Here is a 26,773-nt window from a genome sequence, read left to right on the forward strand (position 1 = left end):
CTATTCTAAGACCTAAAGAATCTACAGTCAAACTTTTATCAAATTCGGTCCAGCAATTTCGGAGGATTTATATTTCGAACATCATGGCAGACCTGAATAATTTTTCAATATATATGTAGATATATACCTGAACCGATCAGAACCAAATTTTCTGGACGTGATTCTTAATTGATCAGGATGTACCATATCAAATTTTAATGTCATCGGATGCAAATTGTGACCTTAGTGCGACTTAAATATAAAATCGGATAAAATCGGTTGAAACATATATACGAAAGCTATATCTATATCTGAACCGATTCCTTCCAAATTTTCCACCAGCTTCCAGTGACTTGTTGCCTCAAAAACCTGTAATTGGGCCATAGTGCCTCGGTATAACAGTACCTCCAGATTTTCGGTGTGCTGAGGGTTTCAGCTACATTTTTTAGCCGAACATGCTGTAATTTGACATTTAAGGTTCTTAAGGGTTACAATATTACTCCACCAAAACTGCCAACATGAGTCCATGTTTAGGTATAGCCCCCCATATAATGGTACCTCCTGATTTTCGGTATTTTGAGTGTTTTAGCTACAATTCATAACCGAACTGATTGTTACTTGTCATTTAAAGTTCTTAAGGGTCACAACACTTCTCCACAAAACACTAGCAACATACGTCCATGTTTATCTATAACCATATAGCGGTACATCCTGATTTTCGGTATTTTGAAGGTTTTAGCTAAAGTTTTAACCGAACAAGCTGTAATTTGATATTTAAGGTTCTTAGGGGTCACAACACTACTCCACTGAAAACTGTCAACATATAACCATGTTTAGGTGTAGCCTCCATATAACGGTACCTCCGGATAACGGTACATCCTGATTTTCGGTATTTTGAAGGTTTTAGCTAAAGTTTTAACGGAACAAGCTGTAATTTGACATTTAAGGTTCTTAGGGGTCACTACAATACTTCACCGAAAACTGTCAACATATGACCATGTTTAGGTATAGCCCCCATATAACGGTACGTCCGGATTTTCGGTATTTTGAGGGTTTTAGCTACAATTTTAAACCCAACAAGCTGTAATTTGACATTTAAGGTACTTAGGGCTCGCAACACTACTCCACCAAAAAATGTCAATATAGATTCATGGTAAGGTATAGCCATCATATAACGGTACCTCCCGATTTTCGGTATTTTAAGGGTTTTAGCTACAATTATTATCCGAAGAACCTATAGTTTTTTTAAAGCTTCTTAGTGGTGACGAAACTTCTCAATAAAAAATCGTCATCATAGGTCCATGTTTGTCCCCATATAAAGGTACCTCTCGATTTTCGGTATTTTAAGGATTTTAGTTAAAATGTTTAACCAAACTAGCTGTAGTTTGACATTTGAGGTTCCCAGTGGTTACGGAACTTCTCTCCCAAAAATCGTCACATAGTGGTCACGAAACTTCTTAACCATATAACGGTACATCCCGATTTTCGGGTATTTTTAGGGTTTTAGCTACATTGTTTGAAGGAACTACCCGTAATTTGACATTTTATGTTCTCTGCAGTCACAAAACTTTTCCACCAAAAATTGTCTACATAGTTCCACACTTTGATATAGCCCCCATATAAAATTAAAACCTGCTTGAACACATTGTTATACCCTCAGCATTTATGCTAACGAGGGTATATACACTTTCATACGGGCAAAATGTGCCTCATCGAAATAATGGTTTTAGACCCCAAGTATGTTTGGACGAAATACGTTTCAAACAATTTGGAGTCGATTAAGCAATGTATGGCTGGAACGCACGTTAACTCTCGAGCGGATCAACCGATTATGTCCAAAATTTGGCTTTCGTAATATTTTGTCTAAACTTAGTTTAAGTTCGGAGATAGGTTATATCGGTCCACTCCTTCCGGTACCTAACCCACGGACTCAATCGGTATACTCCTTCGGGTACCTCCCACACAAAATTTCGGAAAGAGCAGTTAAGGGTCTGCTCTCGAATCGCTTTAATTTTTGCTGTAGCAAATTGTATTCGCTGCCCCCCACACGACGGTACAAGTTTCATCAGGACTTGCCATATTTTCTGAGAAAATAGCCTGAAAGGTGCAAAAAAACTCCTATGACACTGTGTGTAGTGGTTGGAGAGCTGGATAACTCTCGAACCAATCTACAGATTCGGTTCAAGATTTGGCCTTCGTAATATTTTGTCCATACTTAATTTTAGGTTCAATGATATGCTATATCGGTCCACTCCTTCAGGTACCTCCCGCAGAAGAGTTCCAAAATGTTCGGAAAAATTGTGCGCACAATAAATCTTGAATGGAGTGACCGATTTTGTCCATACTTTACACATCCTAATATGTCTAACAGATATAGATCAGGTTTGAATATGAACTATATTTGTCCACTCCTTCGGGTACCTCCAACACAGAATTTCGGAAAAATTCACTTTAAGGCCCGCTCTCGAATCACTTTGATTTCTGTTGAGGCAACTTGCATACACTACCTCCTTTACGTCGGCAAAAATTTTTTCAGAGGCAAGTCCATACTTTTTTAGAAAATAGTCTGAAAGTTGCAAAAAAACTATATGACACCGGTCTAGTGGTTGGAGCGCAAGATAACTCTCGAACGGATCAACCGATTTGGTCCAAACTTTGGTCTTCGTCATATTTTGTCCAAACTTAGATTCAGTTCGAAGATGGGGAATATCGGTATTTCCCCCAATATTTAAAAATGTCATTAAAATGGTATGCACGATATATCTTGAACGGGGCAACCAATTTGGTCTAAACTTTTGATCTCCTAATATTTTGTCCACATTTAGTTTAAATTCTAAAATGGTCCACATCGGTCCTCTCCTTAGGGTACCTACCCCACAAAAGTTTGACATTTATGTCTAAGTGCAGATTAGGGCCTGTTCGAAGATCATTGAGAAATGTATCGGTATACACTTGGATTATTCCTCGCCGAAAAATTTTTGCATCTAAAATTGTGGACAGGCAAGGAAACTACATACTCCATTTTGGTTAAGAATATCTTGTGGTGGAGGGTATACAAATTTCGGTCTGGCCGAACTTAACAATTTTTTATACTTGTTCCACAAACATCACAGAAGGGACAAGGGAGATTTCTTTCATATCAATGAGTGCACCCCGATTCATATAAGCTCCAGACCGACTTTTTAGTTGTTTTTAATTTCAAACACTTTTCTATAGAAATTGTAAAATGAAGCTCACTGCCATTATATCACACCTATATCATACGAGTACGTATTTCTGAATATAAATGTCAAAATTTCTCTGTAACTGCTTAAGAAGGTGTAAAGAAACATATAAAAATCAGATTTTTGCACAAATTGTTTACTAGGTCATCGTTATCTTTTACCAAGTTTAGAATATATGCATAAAGCATTTCTGTATATTTTTACATGTTTGTTTGCACTTATCCACTGACAAAGAGCTGAACATACCAGAGTTGTGCAGTTGGCTAAAAAATATGATTACTTTTATCTAAAAATTTTGGTTCTATTTGGTTTGCTATTCTATGAGATTTAGTAAAGTTTTTCAATTGCAAATAGCTGCAAGTAACCCAAATTTATATGCATAGAAAATGTTAAATATATACACACACACAAATATACAAATAGAACTAAAGCCGGACAGAGCCAAGAAAAGATTTGTAAAGCAAAACAGCATTCAAAAGCGAAACAAACAACCAGCCACATCCACAGTGTCTGTCAAGCCAAGATAAAGAATTGCAACCAGAGTGCAAAGGAATTGAAGGGAACAAATGCTGTTTGTTTTCATTGAAATTGAAAAAGTATTTGTCCAGTAAATATACATACATATGTATCATAAGCAAACTTATCTGCAATATGAAAGTGTTTGTGTGGTTGTGTTGAAGTTTAAGGACTTGAAATTTGCTTTTTCGATATTTACTTCTAAAGTATTATGCATATTTCAACTTTTAGCATGGAAACAAATTTTGTTTCTAATTGGTAAAATATTTGTTTAAATGGGATTAGAAAATGTCAGGTAGTAATTATAAAATCAGTATCGTATCTTATAACAGAACATTGCACACATTTATGCATTTTATTTTGTATATGAAATATCATCTCATTCATGAACACATAATTTAACATTTTTTTGTTATTAAATGCTGGGATTATAGGTTTACCATGAGGTGATAGTTCGAGAATGTTGTCAAGTTAGATACATGCAACTGTAGATGTAATTTTATAGTTCCTATATTCATATACATATATATGTATGTATCTAATATCTTTGAAAAATATTAAATAATGTATAAAAATAAGAATGAAGCAGAACATGGTTTATTTTAAGTATTGTAAAAAATATATTATTAATAAAAAACAAAGTCTATTCATTGGAAAAATGGGATTTTTATTTAAGAAATTCTGTGGTTTTCTGAAAAAGAAGCAAAGGTTGCTTTATGGCTTTGAAAGCAATCCTATTTAATAATTAAACACTTATTAAACAGAATCGAATTTTTGTAGGATAATCTGATTAGTTGTGATACTTACCTAGAGTATTAAAGATATAGCATATGCATACGTTATGTTCCTGAAAATAAGAAAATAATTATTTTAAAATATTAATCATACACAAAATTGGTTCTCTTAACATTACAAAACAATACTAACTGAAACTACTATGAACATCTATTAGTAAATTATTAATACATAAGAAACAAAAGAAACTAATGTTACCAGTCATTGTGAGCGCGTTCAGTACCTCTGTAGGTATCGCAAAGGATTTACGAAATCCAAAAATCCTTACCATTTACGCTTATTTGATGATATAAAACAAAAGTCAATTGATTTGTATTTCATTTATTAATTTACCAAACTTCTGTGAAAGAAGAAATTTCCTTTTTTTCTATGCCTACACATTAGGCTTATAACTTTTTAGCAATTTTTGCAAATATCAAAAATACCATCCCCTAGTCGTGTACAGGGTTTCGGAGTCGGAGTCTACGAGTCGGAGTCGAGCAATTTTGCTGGAGTAGGAGTCGGAGTCTGAGTCGAAAAAAATAACTCGACTCCGACTCCGGGCAAATTTTGTTCCACATTATAGAAATATAACATTAAATTAGGAACAAGAACATTTTTTTAAAAATCATTATTTATTTTAAAAGAAATGTATATATTATACTAAGCTAAAGGACAATTTACAGAATATTTACTATCCTCTGAAGTGTAGTCTATTCATCCCATTTTGTTGATCCAATTGATTCGTTACATTTTTGCAAACAAAAGTAAAGTTCTATGACAATCGAATTAAGATTGGACCTTTAACCTCTTTCGTCAGAAGTCTTACTGGTCTTCTCACAAAGGTCTATTTGTATTCTCATCTTGTTTTTCATGTGAAATCATCTTTGTCTTCTATTAAAGACATTGTGGTCTCTATGGGGAATCTTACTGAATACCCTGTGACACAAAATGGAAGCTAAGATCTGGGGGAGGACAATTCCTTTTGGGAATTAGAGCCCCAATTGAGAACCCCAAAGGATCCCACAGCTGAAATTTCAGAGTCATGACATAATGATTTTTTTGATTGACCTCTATCAATCATTGAGAAACTAGCTTTATATCAAAAATGTTCCACCGAAAATTATATGTAGGTTTCCCATTTCCAAGAAATCGATATTGTCACGTTTTCATTGTCCTTTATCAGTTTTATCCGTTACTTTCTCAAAGAAACCGTATGTTTATGTATTTCGATAAATTTCGCATAATCTATTAACTATATATCAAATTCGGATGGTTACGCCTCTGAATTAGGCATCATAAATACGTTGTTGGCCAACGACAGATTCATCCCGCCATAACTCAGAAGTCTGACAAACCGCGAATATTTCTTCTAGGATTCATTATATACTCAATGAGGGCTTTAGATCTAGATATTCAAATAACCGGATCTGTCCGCCAGGAACAGATATAGTTCATGTGTATCCGAATTTTCTACACAATTAATTGCATATACGAAATTCAATGAAATACATAATCTTAAAGTTTTCATGAGAAAGGATCGGGTAAAAGTGATAAAGGACCATGAAAACATGACAATGTCGATTTCTTGTCCCTACATAAAATTTTGCTAGCAACATTTTTGTAGAATATTTTAATGCACGAAATATCATCGTTTGCTAATTTTTCAGTTCCAAAAATATCCATCTGCCTACGTGCTGATTTCAATAAAAATATCCACTCCACACCAAAGTTCAAAATGTAAGCGCTGAATTTTAGTTTAAGGGGTGATCCCTATTTATAAATTTCAGAAAAAAGTAGAAAGTATAAATAGCATATATTATGTGGTCAAATTTTTAAGTCAATCTGAACAATAATGCCTCAGAATGAGCGTTGGATAGGAACAATTTATTTTATTTTGTATGCAGCATATAAACTGTGTTTTTCTCGAAATCGGCCACAAAAATATTTGACAATTGGTTTATTAGTTTTCGAGATAGAGTTGGCACCGCAAAATGCTTTAATAAAAACAGGGTTTCGTAGACGGCCTCAAAACTTCGTAATATTTTTCTCTTGTAGATGAAGAAAAAAATCTCCAAAAAGTTAAATAGTTTCATCGAAAAAAATTATAAAAAGTGGCTTTTATTGAGCTTTACAACTGTTCTCCTTTTAAGGCTAAGCACACTAAAATGTTGACTTACATCCAGTTTGAAACTTGGTCGTTAATTGCTTATAATTTTTATTGCATGTAGTCTTAAGATTTGTATTGCCCCATCATTTTCACATATTTTGAAAGCTTAAAGATTTTCTCACGCAGAAGAATTCCGCCCAGAATATGCTGGTGTAAGAAAAGGAAAACCGACAAAAACTTTCTAACTTTGCTATTTTTCAATGTAAGATTCGGCAGACAACTAACACATTAGCCTATATAGGCCAAAAAATAGGAAAAAGTTAAACATTTTTGCACATTTTATTCATTTTTAGTGGTATAGGAATTCACTCTCGGAGTCGACCCGGAGTCGGAGTCGGAGCCGGAGTCGTGAAAAAAACTCGTCTGGAGTCAAAAATACCTCGACTCCGAAACCCTGGTCGTGTAGAGCATGAAAAACTACTATGAAATACTTTGTCATTTTTTTCTCTATCGCGAAAAAAGTTTCCGCACCAAATGCATTGAAGTTCAGTAATGCATTATTTATTTTTATTTGTTATAATGACATATACGCTTTTCGTAATTATTTATTAATAGTTTTAATTTAATTTAAAATCAATATCAAACCATTCTGGACCAACATGTTATCAAACCGCGATATTTCAGAGCATTCAATGCACCTGTGACAATAGTGCAATTTTTTGTTTTTCTTTATATTTATTGTATCTATCGGACAATAGAATATGTGGCCATTTGCAACGAAGACGCGAAAGTTACAGACTGTTTTTAATGACTTTGCCTGTGAGAATCGTATTTGTTTTCCATAAATATTTATTCAAACAAAGCAAATTTAAATTTTTAAATAGAAAAAATATCAAAGGGCTTTAGTAATCGCAGTCGGTGCGGAAGCTTTTTTCACCGAATCGAACTAAAACACGCGCTTTCGTTATCAGGGAAATATTCCGCACCTGGTACTGGCTGGTATTTTTTTTTTTTAATTATAGACCTACTATACATGACGAAAAATCTAAATTTTTTTAATATTCCATTTAAAAAAACAAGAACGAACTGCGTTATGTTTGCTCACGCCGAACTTGTTCTACGCTCCACCACGAGTTGTATTAAACTAAAATGGAACAATTAGTTTCCCTTCGTTTATGAAAAAGACTTAATACCACATTTCAGCAAGTTTGGTAAAACAATGTGGCTAACCTTCAAAATACCGAAAATCAAGAGGTACGCTTATAAGGGGATATAGGAATCCGTGGACTTATACTGATAATTCTCTTCGGAATATTTTCCATGGGGTTATGGAAGACTAAATAACAAATTTCAGTCTTTCGGTGGGATATTGACGTCACAACCTTCAGAATTACGAAAATCGGGGGAGGTGGACCTATACCGACAAATTTCAATCAGACAGGCTTTTGCCTCCAACAAAGACTAAATACCAAATTTCAGCCATTTCAAAATACCGAAAATCGGTAGGTACCGTTCTATATGAGCTATATGAAGGCGTGGACCTATACCGACAAATGAAGACCAAATGCCAAATTTCAGCCATTTCGGTGGAATATTTATGCCACAACCTTAAAATACCGGAAATAAAGAGGTACCGGTCTATGGGCCTATACCGACTAATTCCTTGGGGAAAGTTGTATACCCCTAACGAAGGCTATGTACCAAATTTCAGTTATTTCGGTGTGATAATGAGTCTAAAACTTTCAAAATGCCGAAAATAGGATGGTACCCTTTTATGGGGACAATATGAAGGTGTAGACCTATACCGACAAATTTCATATAGCACGTTTAATACCCCAAATGAAGACCAATTACCAAATTTCAGCCATTTCGGTGTGATAATAAGGTTAAAACCTTCAAAATACCAAAAATCGGGTGGTACCGTTCTATAGGGGCTATATAAAAACGTGGACCGATATAGCCCATTTGCAATACCAAACATCCTAGGAGTAGTAGAAACTTGTATACTATATAGGCTCTATCTTAAAAATTGCGATCTGTATCTTGATTTCAACAGACGGACAGACGGACATGGTTATATCGACTTAAAATTTTACCCTGATTAATCCCAATAAAAAAACGCCACGATGTTTCTAATTGAAGACACTGGCACGACGCGTCGTATGTTGTTTTTGCTGTAAAGCAGACCAAACAAAATTTTGGTGTGTGCATTCGTTGAAATTCGACGACACATACATACATAGTGGAAGAGGTTTGAATTGTTTTCGCAGACACTTTCGTCGGAGTTGTGTGAGGTTGCCAAGGAAAAACTTCTCATTGAACTTTTTTCTTTGCTTACCTTTATACTTCGAGCTGACGATTGATAAAAAGTTTCTTGTTGAAGAAGTTATTGAAAAATAACTTCGGTGGAGAATATCCACAAACAAGAAACAAGGGAACTGATGAGATCCAGTGGCGTGGATCGAAACTATAGTATTCCCTGCCTTACCCCTTGGCGAACAATGCCAAATCTTTTCCACTAATAAATGAGTTGTTTTAAAATATTAAAACAACAACAATGTGATTAAGCCAGACTATTTTGAAAAAATTGTTTAAGAATATATTTACTTTATAGGGTCTCCGAAGAATATGTCGATGAGTTACAAACGGAATGACAAATTTAATTATACCCTTCATATTATGGTTTCCATTCTCGAATTTCCATCTCGAAATGATAATATTGGTTATTGCGCTCAAATGTTATTGCGGCTTCAATTCTAATAATAAGAATAAAATCTTGAACATACCCTACTCATTATATGATCAAAATTGTTGCTATTTGAGCACTGACGTCTCATAACTTTCGTGAAAAAGTTTTGAATGATGCCATAGGGGGTTTTTAAACCTTTCGGACTACATTTTCAGGAAGTATGCACTTTTCCCTGAAAAAAGTCTACTGTCTGTCGTAATAGTAGCAGCGAATACAAGTTGTTACAACAAAAATCAAAGCGATTTGAGAGCAGATCCTAAACTGAAGTTTTCGGAAATTTTGAGTGGGAGGTCCCGAAGGAGTGGACCGATCGAGTCCATATTGGAATCTCATCTATGTCTGGTAGAAATGGACATCGTGATATTTCTACGAGACATAGATCAAGTTAGACTATGGACTATATATGTCAATTCCTTCGAATACCTTCCACACAGAATTTCGGAAAAGTGCAGGTTAGGACCGCCTTAGAATCGTATTGATTTTTCTTGCAACAGGTTCCACTATAGGCCCCTATTACGATTGTAAAAGTTTTTTTTCAGTGACAGGTCCATATTTTTGAGAAAATTATTCGAATATTATAAGAACTCGAAGATAGTGCTTATAGATCCACTGCTGCCGGTACTTCCCCCACAAAAGTTCGAAAATATTCGCTAAAATGGTAAGCTCAATATCTCATAAACGAAGCAACTGATTTGGTCGAAACTTTTGATCTCGAAATATTTTGTCCAAACTTAGTTTTTTTCAAAAATGGGCCCTATCGGTCCATTCCTTAGTGTACCACCCACACAAATGAGTAACCTTTTTGTTTAAGTGCGGTTAAGGTCTGTGCGAGAATCCTTTGGAAATTTTTACCGAATGCACTGCTAGTTTACAGCGGCCCTGTTTACAGCGATATGATGTTTTTCTCGAGCAAGTTCATGTTTCCTGATATAATGATTCTATCGAGAGGAATGACTCCCAAAAAAAGACACACTTCCAAAATGGACTATGTCGTTAAATTCCTTAAGACACCTTACTTCTTATTAAATATTTGATAAAACAACAAAAAAATAAAAAAAAAATTTCTACTTGGACCAATGTTAAGGAAGTTATGATTATCTATTTGCTATAGTTTTTGCATAATTCAACTTTTTCTAGGCTCGATATGTCTTGAACCGTTAGTCAAAATATCGAAATACGATACCTTTTACATAAATTGCAAATTGCTAGGATTGTTTTTCATTGATTGAACCATAATTGCGGTCTTTAGAGAATTAGAGAGGGAATTAAAACTTTCATTTATTGACAATATCGAATCGAATACCGGCTACGCAACCGAAATCTTTTTCCTAAGATTGTGTGGCCTCTTTTGGACATAGTTCAAAAGTGTTGCGGAGGTGTTACCTGGTACATTTTGGAAGAGGGTCTTATTTTGGGAGTCAGTCTTTTCTATAAACATCGCACCCACCAGTCATTTCAGTTGCTTACCGTATAAACTAGAGCTTTTGGACCACTGTGTCAGGAATCATGGACTTGCCCACGAAAAGCATAATAACGCTGTAAACAGCATCGGTAGAAATTTCCAAAGGTTCTTCGAACAGACCCTAAACTACACATAAACAACAATATTGAACTTATATGGAGGAGTTATCCTAAAGAGAAAACCCATATGGACCATTTTCGAATTTAAAAATGTGAAAAATATACAAATTTAAATTATGGTCATTTTTTTAATTTCTGGAGGACATATTCCATATTATATGGAAAAATAATTCTTGACCTTTCCGTTGATGCAATACACAATAATGTAGCATTTAGATAACGGAGCTACTGTCTAGTATACAGTAGGCCAACTTATTTCTTTGTGTAAAGAACTACATTTTCCATGATAGAGAAATTTCAAATGGTTTAGGTAGACCTCATGCTCTTGAAGTTTTTGGGCTAGATTTGGTTTTTGTCATAAGTAATTTTATACCTCGAGTTCTCATATATATCGAGTATATAAAAATTTATTTGTTTGTGTTTTAAAGTTTTATTGTTTTAATATTTTGTTTGTTTTAATTATTATGTCTCTAATCAATAACAGTCATACGCACTGTGGTTCCAATATTAAGAAATACAAAATAATGAAATCACCAAAACTTTTATACACAACATATAACTTGTCTGGCGCCGCAACAGATAACTTCCATCTTTCGTGGGTATATTAAGTTTGTAATTTCATTTGTAAGTCCAGGAAGAAAAAATATGATTGATCCAACAATATTCGAAAAACAATATATGTATTATAAAGATATTGTTAGATTCCGCATGTAGTATGGTGAGTCCAACAATCGTTTTTGTTAATTACAGCAATTGTTTTTGTCATATCCAACAATAGTTGTTGTTATATCCAACAATAGTTTTTGTCTGCTGGACAATATTTTTCTCTTTTCTTCGATAATTTTATTCTCTTCTCTCGGTTTTGTTTGTTTGTTCACTTCGCAGTTCCAATGGCCCACATTTTTTCTATGAACATACTGCGTATACTTACTGTCACACGTTACATTTTATGATGTTACTCATACGCTTTGGAACTAGTACATGGAACTAGGAACTAGATTACCCAACTCTATTTTTTGTGAAATATTGGCCTTTTCTTCATTGATCGATTCGACAAAAATCACCGAAAACTATTTCTAAAATTCTTTTAATATTTGTTTATACTCTCAACAAGATTATCGAAATAATGACTTTAGACCCCAAGTATGTTTGGACGAAATCCATTTCAGACAATTTGGAGTCGATTTACGCATGTCCGTCCGTCTGTCCGACTGGCTGGTGCGCACGATAAATTTCGAAGAATCAAACTATTTGGTTCAACTTTTAGGTCTCGTAAATTTGATCAAAACTTAGTTTAAGTTCGAAGATGGACCATATCGGTGTACCCCTTCCGTTAATTACCCCCACAAAAGTTCAAAATTGGTCGCTAAGATTATTCGCACGATATTTCCAGAAGGGACTAACCCAATTGTTCCAACCTAGGGATGTGGAAATATTACTTCGATGCATATATCAGGTTGGAATATGGACTATATCGGCCCACTCCTTTGAGAAAAGTGTAGTTTAACAGCTCTTCTCGAACCGTAGTGAATTTGTTTGAAACATGTTCGCCTTGCGGCCCATTTTACGACGGTGCAATTTTTTTGGGACAAGTCCATACTTCCTCGAAGGGAGAAACTGGTTTGGTCTTAATTTTGTACATCGTACTATTTCTTAGAGACTTGGACTACGCCCGAATATTGACTACATCGGAACACTCCTTCGGGTGGCTCCCACACAAATTTTGGAAATAGTGCCGTTTAAGGACTCGTCTTGGATTGTTTCAATTTTTTTTTGCATTTTTTGTCTTTGTGGCCCTTGTTATGACGGTACAACTTTTTTGGTGGTCAAAATCCATTCTTCTTGGGAAATTGGCCCAAAATTTAAAACACCATAGAGACGTTATAAGTATTGAGTTTACTTATTTTCTTTGTGTCCGGGGCTGAGCGTATATCTCCGTCGGCACAGCTGACTGATACTTTCTAAGTTGTTTTAATAACATGTAGCGAAAAAGCCCCGATTGGTCATTATAAAATACGGAAAATAATTAAAGTTGGACATCTCTGGCCCTGTCCGACTATAACCCTCTCTTACTTGTTTTTCCTTTTTTTTTTAAGAAACATGACACATTATTATAAGTATTCTTTTGTTATAGTTTGGATTTACCGAACAGATTTATAGCGTTCCGGTTAACTTAAAGTTAAAAATGATGACTAAATTTCAGGAAGGAGCTTCTTGGAATTAACTTTTAATGTAAAAATTATATTTTTAATGCCTCCGAATTGGTTTATTTTGCGTTTTCAAATCCATTAGATAGTAAAAGAACACATGTAATAATGGCCCAAAAAAGTGTAGCAATCATATAAAATACGAAGTAAGAGGTTTGGTAAAAAAATGCCAATCGGATAGTATTTAGCGGTTGAAATTGACCAAATATCCAAATTTAATATTTGGTCCAAATTTTAAATTTGAAACTTGAAAACCAAATGCAAATTATATCAATAATAAATGATACAAAATTCAATTAATAATATCAATACCATAACGTGTCACAACCATATAAAAAAAATTCCATGGAAAACAGTTAGTGTAGGGTGTCACATGGTCGGCCCCGTTCGACTATAGCCCTCTATTACTGTTTTTCGATTTTGCAAAGTGAACGAGTGCAGGTAACCCCTTAACTAGTTAGCCATTACAAAATTTTAGTATCATAGTATATATACTATTATATTATATATTTGCAATAATTTAAATTAAATTTGTACATCAATTTATTTATTAAAGCTTATCTCCACACATTTTATGTCTGCACACAAGTCATCTTTAATCTCTAATCTCATTAAACCACAATGACTACAAATGAACAGCGTGATGTGTTCGTTCGTCCGTAAGTGATAACCGCTAATACTGTACCCAAAGCAAATGATTATTATAATTAATCTTTGTCACATTGATCTGGACAATTTAACCATTGTTACAATTGTCGGTTTTAGCCACAGGCTATATTAGTGTCCATCTCTTGACTTCCTCCTACGCAGATACACGCACACACACAAAAGCAGACGTGCATTGTCGTCGTCTCAGGCGGACATGACAATTTAATCAAAATGTCTATTTGCACATAAATAATCGCTAACGCCGCCCGTAATAAAGGCAATTGAATAGTAAATTAATGATGAATCATTGGGACAACTGCACGTACACACGCACCGGATGTTCGTCAGTTCGCCTTTGAAATATCTAAAGTCAGATTGAACGTACACACACAATTGTTATGGAAATTGTATGCACAGTGGGGTATATAACATTATATTTATATGAGGGGAATATAGAAACAAATTATATATGGGTATTTCTGAGTGAAATCGAACACTTTTTCAAAATTTTTGATTTCCTTTATTGTTTGCTGTCATGATGCTGCTCATCAGCAAAACATTTCAGTATATTTTCAGTTTTTTTGTCCAACGGTTCCAGAGATATTGCGTCTTGAAAAAGTCGAATTTTGTAAAAACTATATGCAGGAAATATTCATAACTTTTTTAATATTAATCCAATTTGAAAACATCGTTTTATTGTATTTTGTTATTTTATTAGCTTTGTAATAAAAATTAGAAAAAACATTTCCACAGTGGGCTTGGATGCAATTTTCGCTATTTATTGAAAATCATTTTTTTTAACAATGATTGTACTCTTCGATTTCTTGAAATTTGTTTGTATTAAACTACGATCAATTACAAAAATTTTAAGTCATATTTAGTAGTGGGAATCGAATGGCTACTATTTTTTCTTATTTTTTTTAAATTTTCAATACAAATTCTCCCTTATACTAATGTGAAACATTTGTTATTTTACCAAAAAAATACAAAACTAAACTTTTTACTTTTTTTTTTTTATTTTTGCCTTATTAACTTTTTACATTTGCGTTCTTGTTTAATTTAGGAATTTGTCATAAAAACTTCTTTATTTTGCGATTTTAAAAATGATATAGCAATTAGTGTACCAGCATTAGTGGGTATTACTGCATTTAGTCTTTTGGCGTCCGCGATGTTTTTAGCCATTGGATATTTCAAATTCTAATCCTCATTCGTATTTAAAGAATTATCTTCTGAAGAAAATATCACATTCATATTTGGTAGATTAGTCGGCTTGGATGCCCAGTCATATATGGTAACATGGGGCGCCTTCGCCACGTTTTTGTTCAAAATGTTCTCATACCGACACCGTTAAAGTTTTTTCAAATATTACTTTTGGTACATATATTAGCGTATCTTGACTATAAGTTTTGATATATAACTGGTTATAATTTTGTTTTTAAAATATTATTTTTGAGAATTTACAAAATGTGTAAAAAGTGGCGAAGCCTCCGCACCCATGGGGCAGCTTCGCCATCGATATTGAACATTCTCCAACGGACTCTAAAACTGTAATTGACAATACTTCTTCCTTAAATATCAACATTATACTAAAAAGGAACATGTTGTCTATTGAATAATTAAAAATGATCTTAAAATCCACAAAAAGTAACCGATACTAGCGGTTAAATGAAGTAGGTACCTTGAATTTAGGTACAAAAATCATAATATAACAAAACAAGATACGTTTAGGATAATACTTAATTTTAACTTCACATTATAGTGTGGTATATCTACGGATTAAATAAGTTAAATTAAAAATGACAAATTTCTAACATGTACCCACCACGCCCATATCATGGCGTAGGCGCCCCACCCCTTACATATTTCATAATATTAATATATTGACATTTGCAATTGCTTTTGTCATGTGAATTATTGGGATTTATATGCTTCAGTAGTTGTCTTCTAACGGTATAAAATGTGTTTTTGATATCACAAAAGGTAAAGAAGATATTACAAAAAATACCTGCCATAATTATTTTTTCAAATAACCTGAAAACACAAAACCACGTGCGTCCGCTATCATACCGATGATACAAGAGCTAACTTTTGGGAGATGATAGATCTTCATTAAGCTCACAATTTTGCCTTTAACGGATTTTTTCTAGCACTTATATATTGCGAGAAAATCGGCGCTGGCGAAGCCGCCCCAGTGGCGAAGGCGCCCCATGTTACCATAATTCCCGAGCTGTATTTTTTGATCATCAATTTAGTTAGTTTATTGATCGGCAGGTACAATAATTGCTAATCCATTTTCAAAATCGAAAAATGACGCAGTTATTAAGACTTTTAAGATAATTTCCTAAATAAAGAAACAAAACTAATGTAAAAAATTAATTTTGTATATTTTTGGTAAAATAACAAATGTTTCACACTGGTATAAAGGACAAATTGTATTGACAAATTAAAAAAAGAGGAAAAATAGTAATCATTCGAATCCCACTACCAAATAAGATTTAAAATTTTTGTAATTGATCATAGTTTAACACAAAAAAATTCAAGAAAATCGAAGGGTACAACCATTTTCAAAAATTGCATCCAAGGTCACTCTCAAAATTTTTTTTTCTGTTTTTTATTAAATAGCTGATAAAATAACAAAACATTGCGTTTGAAAGAGGAAAAAAAGTGAGATGATAGCGAAGCCGCCCCACAATCGATGTGTCCTAAACCAAAGGCGAAACATGTCATGTCACACAGTGGTGGTTGTGTGGGTTTGTATCGTCGGCTTTCCTTTTTCAAAAAGCATCTTGTCTCTAACGAGAAATTAATTCAAAAATATGTTTTCAAATTGGACCAATATTTAAAAAATTATGAATTTTTCTTCGACTTATTTAAGGCGCGATATCTCTGCAACCGTTAGTCGAAAAATCTGAAAATGTACTGAAATGTTTTGCTGACGAGCAGCATCACCACAGCAAAAAATAAATCAAAAACCTCATTTTGTGACCGATTTCTCTTAGAGTAAAAAAAAACAACAAAGAACTAAATTAAGTTCGATCGGACTGAACTTTTTATACCATCCACCAAGAGTTGGAATAAATAGGAACAATTAGTTTCCTTTCGTTTATGAAAGTACTAAGCTCTTCCTCTACGTCAAAGCTTATTCCTTGGAGGAGCAGAATATCTTAACTGATCATAATCACTTTATATTGATTAATTTCTGCTTGGAGATCTTCTACCCACTGAATTTCCAAAATACCATTTTAAGTCCACTTCAGAAAAGAACTCACTGATAAAATGACTGATTATTCAAAGGGGTGGTTTGTACATGCTTGTATATTTCAGTTATTCCGGTTAACCCTTTCGGTGATTCTATGCCATATGGCATAACCAGTTTTTGAAGCCCGTTTTAAGGCAAAATACTTATGGGCACTCTTTTTTTAATAATTTTGTATTTTTCCCTGAAGTGTTATCTAAAAATAATTCGACAAAAATTGTTGATTGGTGGACCCTATACATTGTTATGTCTCAAAGAGCAAGCGCTCCTCGTTCGATTTAAAATTTGCATGAAAATACCATCTTATAATTATATATATTTTATTAACAAAAATATTTTTTTTGTTAACTTTTTGTATTTAATTTAGTAGATAATCATTGCCTTAATAATTAAAACGAAAAAAAAGATCCGAAATATAGTTCAATGGAGCTGCCAGATTTTTTATATTTCATACTATGCCATATGGCATAGATTTTTCCCAACGGAAACCCCTAGATCTTCTATAAGAAGAACTCCAGATCTTGTATAAATAGACCTCCAGGTCTTCTATAAGAAGACCTCCAGATCTTGTATAAGTAGACCTCCAGGTATTCTATACGAAGACTTCCAGGTCTTCTATAAGGAAACCTCCAGATCCACCATAGGAAAACCTCCAGATGATGTATAACAATTCTTACAGATTTTCTAAAATAACTCCTCCAGATATTATATAAGATGGGCCCACGTCTTCTACAAGCTGACCTCCAGTCCTTCTATAGGATGACATTCAGGTGTTCTATAAGAAGTCCTTCAGATCTGCTATATGAAGACATTTAGGTCTTCTATAAGAAGTCCTCCAGTTTTTCTATAAGGAGGCCTCAAATCTTCCATAAGAAGACCCTAGGTTTTCTATAAGAAGACCCTAGGTCTTCTATAAGAGGCTTTAAATGTTCTAAAAGAAGACCTCCAGATATTCTATAAGAAGACCTTCTATGTGAAGACCCCCAAATCTTCTAATACTAGACCTCCAGATATTCTATGAAAAACCTTCATGTCTTCTATAAGTAGACCTCCTGGTCTTCAATGAGAAGATCTTATGCTTTTCTATAAGAAGGGCCCCTGCTCTTCTATGAGAAGACCATCTGGTTTTTTATAAGAAGGTCTCCTGCTCTTCTATGAGAAGACGTCCTGCTCTTCTATGAGCAGACCTCCTGCTCTTATATAAGAAGACCTCCTTCTCTTCTATAAGAATACCTCCTGCCTTTCTATATGCAAACGTCCTTCTCTTCTACGAGAAGACGCCCTGCTCTTCTATGAGCAGACCTTCTGCTCTTGTATAAGAAGTCCTCCTTCTCTTCTATAAGAAGACCTCCTGCCCTTCTATATGCAAACGTCCTGCTCTTATATGAAAAGACGTCCTGCTCTTCTATCAGAAGACGTCCTACCCTTCTATATGCAAACGTCCTTCTCTTCTACGAGAAGACGCCCTGCTCTTCTATGAGCAGACCTCCTGCTCTTATATAAGAAGACCTCCTTCTCTTCTATAAGAATACCTCCTGCCTTTCTATATGCAAACGTCCTTCTCTTCTACGAGAAGACGCCCTGCTCTTCTATGAGCAGACCTCCTGCTCTTGTATAAGAAGTCCTCCTTCTCTTCTATAAGAAGACCTCCTGCCCTTCTATATGCAAACGTCCTGCTCTTATATGAAAAGACGTCCTGCTCTTCTATCAGAAGACGTCCTGCCCTTCTATATGCAAACGTCCTTCTCTTCTACGAGAAGACGCCCTGCTCTTCTATGAGCAGACCTCCTGCTCTTGTATAAGAAGTCCTCCTTCTCTTCTATAAGAAGACCTCCTGCCCTTCTATATGCAAACGTCCTGCTCTTATATGAAAAGGCGTCCTGCTCTTCTATCAGAAGACGTCCTGCCCTTCTATATGCAAACGTCCTTCTCTTCTACGAGAAGACGCCCTGCTCTTCTATGAGCAGACCTCCTGCTCTTGTATAAGAAGTCCTCCTTCTCTTCTATAAGAAGACCTCCTGCCCTTCTATATGCAAACGTCCTGCTCTTCTATGAAAAGACGTCCTGCTCTTCTATGAGCAGACCTCCTGCTCTTATATAAGAAGACCTCCTTCTCTTCTATAAGAATACCTCCTGCCCTTCTATATGCAAACGTCCTTCTCTTCTACGAGAAGACGCCCTTGTATAAGAAGTCCTCCTTCTCTTCTATAAGAAGATCTCCTGCTACCTTACAACCTTCAAAATGCCGAAAATTGAGAGGTACCATTCTATGGCAGCTATATGTAGACGCGGACCAATACCGACAAATTTCAGGTTGAAAGTTGTATATCCTCAACTAAGACGTAATACAAAATGTCAGCCATTTATGTGGGATATTGAGGTCACAACCTTAAAAATACCGGATATCGAGAGGTACTGTTCTATGGGAGCTGTATGAAGACGTGGACCTATACCGATAAATTTCGGGGCGAAAGTTTTATACCCTCTACGAAGACTTGATACAAAATTTCAGTCAATTCGGTCGGATATTTAGGCCACAAATGCTTACATATAGTTTTGCATATGTTCATTTTATGCAAATATGTCTAAGTATTCAAAAAATTAGGTCCAGACTAATTAGTTTTATTTTGTTATAAAACGAGTTTTTGTCTAATCACATTAATTATACGACATTCTTAACCATATAAGCATTTGCATAGGATTCCGCTGTCTAATGATGTGGGACCTACTGTTTATCGCCGAGTTCGAACGGCGTGTCCTAAGACACCACTTGTAGAGAAGTTTTTCATGACTGAGATACTCAGGAAACGTCGCCAACATTACTGAAAGGATTTTTGCCACCATTGATAATTTGATACCATTGCACCACGCTGGAACCCTATTAGAAATGTCATAACATGGAAATTTTACATATTCTGATTTTTAAAAAATAGACAAAAAATTGAAAATCATAAAGTATCTTCGTTTATATTATGCCATAGAGTGGAGCTATATTTCAACTTCCTCAAATTTCCATGGTAAAATTATTTATTGGTGCCACCGTGGTACAATTGCATGCACACCCGCCTAGCACGCAAAGTTATTTCTTACAATAACTTCATTTGTCCTGTCCTGTCCGACTATATCCTTTGGTTACTCGTTTCTTAATAAATTGGTAACTCAATTCCTTCAATACCCATAACGTAAATCAAATTTTAGCCATTTGGTTGGAATTGAGACCGCGACCTTCAAAATACCGAAAATCGGGAGGTACTTCTCTATGGGGGCTATATGAAGACGCTTACCTTTACGGACAAATTTCTTGTGCAGAGTTGAATATCTCCAACGAAGACTAAATTTCAAACTTGAGCCATTTTGGTGGGATATTAGGGCCGCAGCTTTGAAAAATACAGAAAATCGGACGTGGACTTATACTAAAAAAATTTAGCTGTAGTGTTTTGTACTCCAACGAAGACAATAAACCGAATTTTAGCCATTTCGATGGAGCATTGAGGTCGCAACCTCTAAAATACCGAAAATCAGTAGGTACAGTTTTATGGGGTCTATACAAAAACGTGCACCCAAACCGAAAAATTCCAAGTGGAAAGTTTTGTACTCCCACCGGAGATTAAATGCCAAATTTCAACCTTTTGTATGGGTTATGGAGGGCATAACCTCCAAAATACCGAAATTCTCTTCTGGAATGTTTTGTACCCCCATCGAACACCAATTAACAAATGTCATTTGTCATTCGTTTCGGTTTGAGAGTAGGTAGTGGCTGGAGAGCACGATAACTTTCGAATTGATCAACCGATTTGGTCCAAAATTTGGCCTTCGTCCTATTTTGTACAAACTTTCGGTACATCCCCCCAGTATTTAAAAAATGTCACTAAAATGGTATGCACGATATTTCTTGAACAATGCAACCAATTTGCTTCGAACTTTGGATCTCCTAATATTTTGCCCAAATTTTGTTTAACTTCTAAAATTTCCCATAATGGTCCTCTTCTTAGGTTACTTCACCCACAAAAGTTCAGCATTTGTGTCTAAGTGCAGTTTAGGGTCTGTTCGAAGATCCTTTGAAAATTTATACCGATGCTGATCGTTATGGTCCTGTTTACAGCGATATTATGTTTCCGGGCACAAGTCCATGCTTCCTGACATACTGGTTCTAAAGTTATATGATGACCCACTGAAATGACTCATTTTTCTTGGGGACCTACGAGTATTTGCTTTTAAAAGATTTCCATGGTTTTGGCAGGAAACAATTATCCTAAAGTGAATTGTGCTTTGGTTTAATATTGCTCTCATGCTTAAGGCGAATTCGTATCCAAAAACTTAACAATACATACATATAAGAACTTCGACATTTTACTTCTCCCACTGTTCACTCTCGAACATTCTCGGCCAGAAGAATTGATGATTAAAAATAGTTTTGATTCAAATATTTATCTGACATTGCGTGTGTTTGTGTTATTAACCTTAAAATATGCTGCTAACGACATACATAAATATTTGCCCTTATCAGGACAACAATCTACCTCTGTGTACTACAATGCTTCCTGAAAATATTCTTCTTGACTTTTGTCTGTTTGTCCAGGTGTGGGTAGGTACGTTTGTACGGCGCTACTCCTTTGTGTCACGAAGAACGGACTTGAACATGCAAGTTGTGACATGGGGATGGACAGCTAAATTGTAAATTATCACAACAATTTGTCAAAGAAGAATGAATGCTTTATGATTTGTGTCGAAAGACACAAATGTTCAACAACATTATCAACATTGGTTATCTGTCTACCGGTATCTATTTGACAATGCTGGTGTGGCACGCATATTCTTCTTTAATTGAAGTTTTGATTAATGTGATGTAATCACAATGCATTTAGATTAAATAATATTGAAGAACAGGAATAAACAAATAGAAAATTGTCGTAATAAAGAAAATTCTTTTGTAAAATAGTATTTAAAGAAATGTGAGGAAAAGGAATGTGAATATTTCAACTTCATTTTATGTAAACAAGTTTATATTGACGAATTCGAAAAACCCCATACAAAGGAACAATTTAAAACTAGATTTAATATCGATCTGCTCCCCTAGATTCTTCTCCAGGATTTAACGTAAGACAAAGAGCTTGAGGAAAGTGGTCTAAAGCATTAATTGGTATGGACAAACTATTTAATTGACCAGTCTCCTACAGTATATTCAAAATTGTTTTGTACACAATGGAACAATCAAGTTTTTATGCACTTCTCTCTTATTCCAAAATAATTATTTTCCTCTATAATATGCCCTGTCCTAATGGAAGATAAATTTAACGTTTGACCTTTTTATCCGCTTAAAGTGGTGTACTATATTTAAAAAGTAATTTAAATAAACCAAGCCCGTACAAACTCATCAATCTATTAGAAACAAAAAAACCGAATCTAGTGATTTAATCGTGCACAAGTTAAAACCATTTTTTTGTTTTGTTCCATGACCATCTAACCAAAGTCTGTAAAAAAGAAGTCATATGAAATAGGAAAAAACAAAAAAAAAACGTAAAACTTTGTTCGTTATCGAAATGACCTTAATCGCACATGAATGAAGAACCAGAGACGGAAAAAAGTAAAGCCACGTTAACTACCCAAATAGCCGTAATAGTGTTATCAGATGACATTTGAACGGTATACAAAAAGAGAGAAAACAAAGTTTTCGTGTGTTCCCATTAAGGCTAATGCCAAAAGTAAATAACTTAGATTAAGGGGAAATACGACTACGACAAGGAGTAACCAAAATGTGTGTATGTACATACATACGTACACATGTAAGTAAATCCTTTAACCATAAAATAGGAAGTGTATGAATTTAATCAAAAATAAATATGCATATAAGAGTTATAAGTATTAGGAATTTTGAAAACAAAGCAATTCTATAATAATTGTTCCACGAACATCCCAGGCGGGACAGGGGAGACTTCTCTCATATCAATGAGTGCACCCCGATTCATATTAGCTCAATGATATGGGAGCTACTTTTAATCGCCGAATCCGAACGGCGTGTCTAAGACACCACTTGTAGAGAAGTTGTACAGGCTGAAATACTCAGGAAATGTCGCCAACTTTACTGAGGGGTATTTTGCCACCGTCGAAAAGTGTTTGATGTTGACTGGCAGGGGAATCGAATCCACGACCTTTAGCGTGCAAGGCGGGTGTGCATACCATTGCACCACGGTGGCACCCTATACCTTTGACTATGTCATTGTTTAGCTGGTACAGTTTATGATTCATATGACGCCAATGTTTACCGCCAACTTTCATTTGTCTGGAAGATATTTAACAGAAGTTTTCTCTCGAATACACGAAGTATTATTTTATTTGTTATACGCAGGCAACCATGTCTGTGATCAGTACAGCTAGTATCAGTGTCTTGAAGAATATGACTTATCCAACATAATCGGATCATATTCTGGAATGCCTCAGGCATGGCCTGTAACTGCTGAAACAGTTTTTATACTCTCCACCATATGATAGGGGGTACATTCCATTTGTAACTCCTCAAAAGAATCATTTTAGAACCCATCAAATATATATATTCTGGATCAGCGTGCAACTCTACATCAGTGTTCACCAACAACTACAAAAGCAACCGCTCCGTTTGTGTTGGGCACACACACGAGATTATCTATCCCTCTCTAAAACAAAGAAGATGATCGGTGGTGAGAGTTTCGTTGAAACCCACCACAATTTAGATTGTGTGTGTTCACACAGACACGGTTCGCCAGCCCAGTGGTGATTAACAATGTTCTACATCGATTTAGCCATGTCCGTCCGTCTGACCGCCTGTGGAAATCACTCTAGCATCCGAACGGATTGAAGTAGGTGGATAACATTTTTTGTACCAAAAATACACAGTCTTACATAAGTATACGTACGCCCCATAAATCTCGGGTTTTAGAAAAAGTAATGATATTTATGAAATTCCAAGTACACAGGTTTATTTCGTCTCACTAATAAACAATATTTAATACAACAAAAGTATATTCCATAATATAAATAACGGTAAATTTTACAAAAACCTAAAAATGATACTTACAAAAGTATACATACGCCCCAAGGAAATATGAGTATTATCGTACAATTTATGGAATTAGCAGCAAAATTTATACATTTTATTGTTTTGGCGAATGTGTCTGGGTGTCCGAGATATATTTTAGAGAAAAAAAATAATTTTTGGATGTTAAGTGCCGTTTTTTAATGCCAAACTTCTTGTATAGCTCGTTAAAGCGGACCCTTGCTGATTTCTTTCCGTTTTAGGTATTTGAGTATACAAAAGCCACAATATTAGTGTCAGATTATAGATTTTGAGATCCTAGAAAGCTTTTTAGTTGACCTTGTGCATAACACACCTTCCTGGGTGTCACTAAATTCACATTTTTCCTGGGATATCTCAGGAAGTTAATAGATTCCTCGGAATTCTTGGCTGAAATTACATACAGAAGACCTTGAATTGTGTTTTAATATGGCGTTATATAATCCTGGACACCAATTGAATCAGAAATGTACAATTATCCGATACTTTCCGACCCTATATTGACGGCATTGGTTATAATACGAAAACTACGTTGTTCACAGTGTAAATTGCATGCTTTTTGGTAGTGATTATATTTTGATGCTTTGGGGGTAGGTTTTTAACAGAATATTTCACATTTCTGATTCAATTGGTGTCCAAGGATTATATAACACCATATTAAAACACAATTCAAGGTCTTCTGTATGTAATTTGAGCCAAGAATTCCGAGGAAACTATTAACTTCCTGAGATATCCTAGGAAAAATGTGACTTTATCGACACCCAGGAAGGTGTGGTTTGCACAAGGTCAACTAAAAAGATTTCTGGGATCTCAAAATCTATAATCTGACACTAATATTGTGGCTTTTGTATACTCAAATACCTAAAACGGAAAGAAATCAGCAAGGGTCCGCTTTAACGAGCTATACAAGAAGTTTGGCATTAAATAACGGCATTTAACACCCAAAAATTATTTTTTTTCTCTCTAAAATATATCTCGGACACCCAGACACATTCGCTAAAACAATAAAATGTATAAATTTTGCTGCTAATTCCATAAATTGTACGATAATACTCATATTTCCTTGGGGCGTATGTATACTTTTGTAAGTATCATTTTTTGGTTTTTGTAAAATTTACCCTTATTTATATTATGGAATATACTTTTGTTGTATTAAATATTGTTTATTAGTGAGACGAAATAAACCTGTGTACTTGGAATTTCATAAATATCATTACTTTTTCTAAAACCCGAGATTTATGGGGCGTACGTATACTTATGTAAGACTGTGTATATAATTTCAGACTTTTATAATACGCTATTTTCTTCTTAGAATATGATTGCTCCTACAATATCTCTTCCCTACGTGCATACAAATTGACGCGTGACGCGTCGACGTTTTAAGGTATTTTATATTTACCATCAAAAATAGTTTTAGTGTTTTCTTAAGTAGTCTCCAGCATGATTTCTACTCTTTTTATGCGCTCAAACCAATTGTTGAATCCCTTCTTCCACTCCGATTTAGACACCACCAATACATGGTTTTGAACGCTTTTTCAGCATCTTCCGGCTACGAAAATCGTTGACCACTTATTTTTTTCTTGATATGCTGGAATCAAATAAAGTCATTGGATCCCCAGTCAGGGCTGTACGGTGGATGACCCATCAATTCCACGTTTTGTCCGGTCAAACAAGCGGTGGTTTGAATCGATGTGCGAGAGCTCACATTGACATAATGCAGGATGATTCATCTTATCTTGTTCGTTTTTCGAATTTCTCAGGAGACTTGTGGCAAACATATTGTAGTGAACCACTCAGAATTAACCGTCCTGCGTTTCTGAAGCCACAGTCGCAACATGGTTAGTTTTAATGAAGAAACAGGCGAACATTTGCATCGAAATGCTTCTCACATGAACAACTTTTTTTGAATTTGGCTCGCTTTCGCAGACCTAAACGGTCGATTCCTGTTTTGTTTTGGGCTCCTAAGGATAGATCCAAGATTCGTCTGAGATGATCTTATAAAAGTCGTTTAAAGCACAACGATCGTCTTTATTCACAATTTCTGTGCACCAATCCACAAGAGTCTCTTTTTGAGCGATTGTCCAATTTTGCTGGATCCAACGAGAAAAATCCATTTTTGCGGAGAGATTTTCATTCAATATCAAATGTTGGTTGGTGGAAGAAATGCCCAAGGATGCCTCTATCTCACGGCTTAATTTTTTGTGGCACAACGGACGATTTTGGGCCGACCTTCGTTTTTTGGCTAGTGTCGGCCACAATTGAATTCATTAAACCAGTTTTTCATAGTGCTATAGGATAGCCCTTTATCAACATACAAATATTTAATTTGATCGATGCACTCTTGCCGTGATTATCCACGTCGAAATTTGTTAAAAATGAGCGGACGAAAATATTCACATGTAAATTCTATTTTTTTGCAATGTAATTTGCAATGTCACTGTAAACAACACAACACAAGGTCGTATGACAAACTGTCCTTAGTACGTATACGCTAAAAACTGTCAAATGGCGCCTGGCAACACGCGGTGATAGTTTTCGTACAGCCCTCGTATTTGACCACCGAGTTGGTTGTAATTTGGTATTTTGAATTCCTAAATAATGTTTTTACCAAATATTATTTATATAGGTCCACGTTTTGGTATAGCCCTCATGTAACGCGCGGTACAAAGTACACGTCATTT

General features: G+C 35.0%; 1 protein-coding gene across 14 annotated transcripts in view; it reads right to left on the reverse strand.

Moving 5' to 3' along the window:
* Positions 1 to 26,773, reverse strand: part of cpx (synaptic transmission protein complexin) — a 1,026,747-nt gene that overhangs the window by 726,015 nt on the left and 273,959 nt on the right. For all 14 annotated transcript variants that reach the window (XM_073958837.1, XM_073958849.1, XM_073958845.1 and 11 more), the window contains one exon: positions 4,527 to 4,566. The gene's annotated coding sequence lies outside the window, so the exon portion shown is untranslated. The remainder of the gene's footprint in view (positions 1 to 4,526; positions 4,567 to 26,773) is intronic.

The sequence above is a fragment of the Musca autumnalis genome, unplaced genomic scaffold, assembly GCF_047663935.1.
Source record: "Musca autumnalis isolate F117 unplaced genomic scaffold, ASM4766393v1 scaffold_1, whole genome shotgun sequence".
Taxonomy (NCBI): Eukaryota; Metazoa; Arthropoda; class Insecta; order Diptera; family Muscidae; genus Musca; species Musca autumnalis.